The sequence below is a fragment of the Sardina pilchardus genome, chromosome 11, assembly GCF_963854185.1.
Source record: "Sardina pilchardus chromosome 11, fSarPil1.1, whole genome shotgun sequence".
NCBI lineage: Eukaryota > Metazoa > Chordata > Actinopteri > Clupeiformes > Clupeidae > Sardina > Sardina pilchardus.
The window spans coordinates 8,748,538-8,755,930 of record NC_085004.1 but is presented as its reverse complement, the minus strand read 5'-3'; positions in this window follow the sequence as shown (position 1 = coordinate 8,755,930).

The window sequence follows — 7,393 nt, the reverse complement described above, 5'->3', positions numbered from 1 at the left end:
CACACACACACACACGCACACACAGAGACAGACAGAGAGCGAGCGAGAAAGACAGAGGGGGAGAGAGAAGGAGAGAGAGAGATGGGCAGTATTTCTGATGTAGACTATTAATTGCACATGTGTGTGGAAAACGAATTATATTTTGTGAGTATTTGATTAGACAAAAAGATAATAAGAAATCCAAGTGCAAACTGTAGTGTTCATAATTATATTTCACTTTGAAAGCACACAAATACTCCCCTCAAGCGGTGTCTGCGTCTATATTCTCCAGGCGGATTGGAAGGCGTTCACTGCTGAGCTGGTGACTTGTTGTAGACTAGTCGCGAGTGAAAGGTTGATGTCAGTCACTCATCATGCCCACGCTGATCCAGAGTGAAATGCAGCGGAGTCCAGAGGTCACACACACACACACACACACACACACACACATGACTGACGCAAACACAGAAAACGATGCTAGGACATGAACCGACGAGAGGTAGCCTTTAGGCTACTGACCGCGTCCTATCTCACGACGAGAGGCAGCATGAAGGCTACTCTACTACTGACCGAGTCCTAGCTCACGGCAAGACAAGCAGCATGCGCTGGCCTCCTATAGTTAAGTCCTCTCAGATCTGAGGGCGCGATACCACAGGTCCAGTGAAAAGTCCAACATCAGCGAAAACGTCAACATATGTGGAGTGAAAGTCTCTGATCTGATGTGTCATGCTGCTTTATAAACATATTTTGAAGAATATTTGAAATACAAACACTACGACACAAAACCCCTTCATTTCAGCCCTTGTACACAGTGAGATTCTAGACATTTTTTAACAAGGGTGGCCCTAGTGGGGTACTGATTCATTCAAGGGTGGCATCTAGAAAAACAGAAACAGGATAAATTAGTTGATACTGTAAATTAGCACATGAGTATAACCAAACACCATACTCATAGAGTGAAGGACAAAGACCATGCCCTCTATGGGGTGCCGATTGTAAAAAATCGGTTACATTTTTTTAGCTGATACATTTTCAACATTTAACTCACTTTTCTCACATTTAACTCACTTTTCTCAATTTAGCGAATTTTTCTCACATTTGAGACAGAAATTCATGTAAAACAACACGTTATATGTAGTTGTCAAAAACATGTTAAATATTAGGCCTACATATAAATGATATATCTAAATTTAAATGTTAAATATAAATGTTAGATTTAAATCTAAATGTTAAATCTAAATGTAGGCTATATCTAAATAGAAATGTTTTATATCTAAATGTTGTCCAGGAAAACCTCGTTATCACTTGGCACTATTTTTCTCGATTCCTATCACTGCGCGCTACTGACAGCTGAAGACTGCGCAGGAATCCAACACTTTTTAAAAGTTGTATGGCAGTATTTGTTTTGATTGATATCCAAAGGCCAACTCTGTTATTGACAAACTTGTATAGGCTACGGCTAACATACCCTATAGCCTACTCTTGACTGGAAGCATGAACTAGGCTACTGAAGTCATAGAAACATGGAATCTTCCACACGTCCACGTTGTTGTTGATGTAATGATTATAATAACAGTCAACATAACACTTTGTTTCCTGAAGCTTCAATGATATTGAGTGATTTGCTGCAGTGTTGGATTCCTGCGCAGCCTTCAGCTGTCAGTAGCACGCAGTGATAGGAATCGAGAAAAATAGTGCCAAGTGATAACGAGGTTTGAATTTTTCCTGGACAATGTCTTTGTGGTGCAAATATATCACTCTTTTGAACGCATATGGTTTTGAGAAGAAAAACACTTTACTTTCGTGACCCCAGCAACTTGCCGGACTACTTTCTTCAGCATCAAAAACCGGCTGGATCTCGGCTCACAGGACGCTGTCGGGGGGTAAGTCAGTGCTGATGCACAACGTTGCTGACAGGGAACCCATATAACTTTGTGTCTTAAAACCCGAACTATCCCTTTAAAAGGCATGCTTCTGAGGAAGAATTGTTCTGCTTGTTGCCTTCTGTACTCTCATTTCATCAAATACATCTATTGTGCGTTAGGTTGTGTTACTAAAACATAATTGCAAATCAGTCCAACCCCTTGTCATTCCCAGTTTAATGCAAAGAAATACAGCAAATTGGAAGTCATTTTTCGATAGAAAATAGACTAATTCAGACTGTGTAATGCTTCTGTTCTGCGGTACAGGAGGAGAAGTTGTGGGCATCCAATACTGTATTGAGAAGTTGTATCATGGAGTCTATTGAACACACCATGAGCCGGACAATTCGAAGAAGTGCCCACTGAACTTACTTGATTGGCATATAATGATTACATCCTGTGCATGGCAAAATGACATTAATGGCTCCACAACACTAAATGTCAGCATAGACTTGCATGCAGTGCTTTACAACTTTACTGTTAAACTTGGTTACTATCAGCTCTATTAAGAAAATTCTCTTGGTCTGCTTGTTTTCAATAGGTTCCTCTGCCATCCATCCCTCGACGTAATGGGGCTCAATTGGGATACTTGAGATGAAGGCATGTCAAAACATACACAAAGGAAGTTATATGTTTACCTTTTTCACCCAGGGCATCGGTCACATCGGTCTTCATTATACCCAGAGGAGAAAATAGGAGCAGGTTAGCTACGGCTGGCCTTGTTGGAAAAATGTCATTTTCCACAGAATGGTCTGAAGACCAAGTGAGAGCTGATATAACAGCTATCTTCAGTGGAGCATTTGGGTTATCAGAGCACCAGTCACTCCCATTTAAAGGAGTCATAGAACGCATTTTTTGACCATTACAAATTGATCTTTGAGCCTACATAATGTCATATGTAAATTTGTGGGGCTGAAAACGCCCCAGGAGCACTGCTAGATCGCCTAATACAAGGTCATAAATAAGCCTTGCAATGAAACAGTTTGTTTTTCCCGCCCACTCAGCAAGTTCATGAATATGCAAATGAGATGCGCGCTGATTGGTCTATTGGCCGATACGTCCTGAAAGTTGATTGGCTCAATCCACCGGTCTGAAGCTAAAGCAAAGTGAAACTACGTTTACTGCTGGTAAATAAAGCCAAAGTCTTTGATAAAGCTATCAACAATGGATTTAAATAAGGAATACAGACGTACATGTATAAACCGAGTCAGAAGAAGGTTCTGACGAAGATGAAGTGCAGCAGATTCCCCAACAGAATGAATGTGTTAGATTGGTAAGTTTTATCAGTACATTTCTTAGTATAGTAACTCTCCAAAGTTAGCTGTAATAACGCTAACATTACAACGTCTCTGCCATAGACCACATATCTAGATACTAGCATCGTAAGAGCAGTTTAACAAGAATTATTAATCGAAGGTATGCAAATGAGAGGGATGGGCGCCTATTACGTGTTATCTGAGCTCTGTTCAGATTGGAGCATTTCAACACGGCTGTTTCTATTTCCCAATTTGCATACGAAAGCAGGCGGGGGACGCGGTAAAGTCTTTGGTGTTGTCCTTTGGACACTGCTCGCAGCCTAAATTCAACAGGAACAAGGTGAATGTGGTTTTGAATTCTAGGACTCCTTTAAGTTTTTGAGCACCATCAAGGGGTGTAAAAGACTGATGATACCAAAGGTCACCTCCAATTTCCCCTGGGGTGGTAAAGAAGTTGCCTCTGTCTGTTCCAACACTTGTTTGTATATCATGGCAGAAATGGAAGTTCCTGCACAGGTGAGCATGTTATTGAATACATTTGTGTAGTAACTCTGAGGACAAAAGGCTCAGTCTAAATTTGTGTTGTAACTCGGAGGACAAAAGGCTCAGTCTAAATGACTTGCTGCCCATTTATTGAAGTCTGAAAAAAAAGCATAATCATATGCAACCAAGGATGCCCATCTTTGCTTTCAGCCCACAGTAGTCCACAGATTTTTGGCCCCTACATTTCCATAGATTTCACTGGTGATCCAGCTGTACTCAATAACTAAATTATAGTACTATTATATCTCCATCTACTAGCTAGATGTGGTATACTCCCCACACTTACAAAATATGTAATTTTTCAATCAGATGGAAATATCTCTGTGTCACTCTGTAAAGATTACTACTGTACAAGTTGCCTGTTTTTAAATAGGAGTTCACACCTTTTCTTTTGTGCAGAGCTGGTGTATGGAGGTGTCTGATGACAGTGATTTTGAAAACTCAGTTGTACAATAAAGGAGAGGTGAGTAAAAAAAATCAATTAACACCCCTCATGTGTGTTAAAAATCACAGTAAATAACCGCCTCTTGAGGTTAATTGCTGATCTGACTTGATTTTTGTGATTAATTGATGACTTACTGCATTATTGAACTTACTGAAACAAGTATTGTTTAGGTTATTATTAAGAGTTACTGAGTTGATTCTCTTTATGTAGTGAGCCAGAGAGATGCACCGTCCAGAGCCCAGAGGGAACGCGGTCAGAGGCAAGAGAGGGTGGAAGCCAGGGCTCCATCTGATGATGGGATGGAACTACAGGGACAGCGTGGGACAAATTAACCTATGAACCACTTTGCAGATTTCATGTACGTATTAATATATGTATTAACTTTAAAGTTTTGTCATGGAACATTTGATACATTTTATGTTGGTCCATTTCGTTAGGCAATGTCTCCTCTTTTATCCTCTTGTGTCTAATTAACAGTTCTGTTGAGGTTGAAGAAGATGAAGCCATTGAGGAGGCCATCAGACGCAGTCTTTTAGATGAGTCTGTGCAGTCCTTACAGGATTCAAGGTATACTTGCTTAGCTCATTTTTAACTTTCAGTGTTGCACCAGTCAAAATAAGACACAATCAGTGTGGCTTTCATGTGTGTTGGTAATAACCATTGTTATCCATTATCCTTTTTGTTCTGAAGGGTTGCAGAAAGTTTGAGCAAAGAAGAAATTACAGGACTTGTGAAAGCTCACAGTGAGCGAGTTGTCACAGATTTACATCAGCCGAGGGAACGTGTGGACAACTGCCCTCGGACAGTTTAGTAGACGGAAATTCACTGGGAGCACTGATCTGCTGTATGTCACCTTTGCCAGTGATGAAGGCACCAACGAAGATGGAGAAGACCCTCGGAGGGATGCTTGTAAAAGCATCTTCAAAGAGAGTGGCACATTCTTGCTGCAAAAGGACAGCACCAGCTCTCAGGTCACTAGCATCTACTGCAAGAGAAAAAGGTAGTAAAAAATTGGGAACAGCCAATACTGGAGAAGTGGTGAGCAAAGTTTTCACAGACTCAAAAGCTGTCTGACTCTGCTGAGTCCAAGTGAAAGACACTTTTGAGCTGAGTAGGTCAGTAAGTGGTGAGGCAATGGCAGAAAAGTTCTTGCAAAAAGACCTATAGTATTTATAGTATAAGACGTATAGAAAACGTTGAAGTTCACGCCTAGTGGTTGGAGCAGGGTAATTCAGGATAGCTTCAACCTTAGATTGAACAGGTCGTACCTGCCCATGACCTACCACTTTACCCAGATAAATCACAGTAGCCTGACCGAACTCACACTTGGCCAGGTTAATGGTCAAATATGCTGCAGATAATCTGCTGAAATCAGTAGATAGATGAACCATATGCTCAGGCCAAGAGGCATTGTACAGAATCAAATCATCCAAATATGCTTCACAATTATCTATTCCATTTAATAGACCGTTTACAAGCCTTTGAAATGTAGTGGGAGCATTACGAGGTCCAAAAACCATAGCAGTGTACTGTAGGAAATGATCTGGGGCCTCATTTATAAAACTCTGCGTAGATTCCGTCTTAAAACATTGCATACACCCAAACCTTGGAATTTGCGTACGCACAAAAATATTCTGATTTATAAAACCGTGCGACGCACAAGTTTACGCAGGCGGCTGTTTATAAATACCAACCTGAGTTGAATTGTGCGTGCGTGCACGAGCACCACACTCCTCCCATTGTCGTCCCACAATATCCCATAAAAGGTTCATGCAAAACGATTCATGAATATTCTAACATTTATACCGATCATTTTATTGGCTATCGTTGAAATGATAGAGACGTCACATCAATCTGAAGAAGGAAGTGAAATACGATATATCAGTGTTTCTTAACTGGTGGGTCGCGGAGGTGTCCTGGGTGGGTCGCGAAGGGATGTTGTAAAAAATATAGTAGGCCTATGTATATTTTTTCATGCAAACACTTAAGGTTAACCCCAGCCACGGATATATGCTACCATGGCCAAGTTGATAAACGAATATTTCCTCCGTTTTCAACATTTTAACATTTAACATCGTGCACACTTGTCAGTTTTCAGAAAAGTTTTCGTTGACACCCGTGTTCATGCCGCCAAGAGCATGCCAAATCTTAGTGGTGTAACAAGAAGTTTGAGCCGACGTTAGCTAATCAGAATCCCGAAAATATCAATAACATCAACAAATCACTTCCTTGTTTCATTTCAACTGTATTTGCAAATGCAAAAAACGAAAAGGGTTGGCACCAACATTAGATTAGGCTATATTTTGCAACTGCTACTCGGAATGCATCCATGATCACCAAAGCCAAATGAAAATGTAAACATTGGCCACACTTTCTGCGCAGATGCAAGTAGCCTACTTAGTTTTTCTCAGTTCACATTCATACGCGAAACGAGTCCACGAATCTCCACTTTTGTCAGAGTTTTCAGAAAGAATTCAGAGGCGAAACCGCCGTTTGTGTGTAGGTTACACGGAAGGCACACACGAAGGGAAAAGTCTCTGTTTAACAAGATACCTGTGAATGTGAGAACAGGGCTCGAGTCTCTGATCAGATCTAAAAAACATCTCCAGTTCTCTCATCAATGCTCCTAAAACGCATATAGGTCTAATTTGCACATGGTCTCTGGCCTTTTCATTGTACACCTGGCCTATAGGCCCCTCGTGTTATTTGCTGTGCATCCAGTTACAGTGTGATGTCAAATCTAAATGGATCTAAATGTTGAAATGTTTGTTTTGTAAATCTAAATGTTTGTATTTTGTCGATTGTAATATATTTTGAGAAATAAAATACGTTCTTTATATATTTTAAAAAGTGGGTCGCGACCTAGTAACCATAGGGAATTGTGGGTCCCTTGGCCAAACCAGTTAAGAACCACTGATTTAGGCTATATTAGTATTATTAAAGGGATAATCCGGAGTGAAATGCACTTTAGATCAATTTTTCGGACTATTGGGAGTACATACGTTGAGTTGACACCAAAATCATGTCATTCGGATGTATTTTGAGAAAGTTCGAGCTCACCGTTTTTAGCCAAAACTCGTTAGCCTGGAGGTGACTCGGGCATGTCATTTCGCCGCTACAAAACGCTATTTTTATACCTCTTCTACTGTTCCAAACAACACTACACTTACGTGGTAGTGAGTAGAGGGTCCCTAAAGCCAAACCGAAGTATCCCCACGTCTTTATGTGGTCGGATAGAGAGTCCAGAA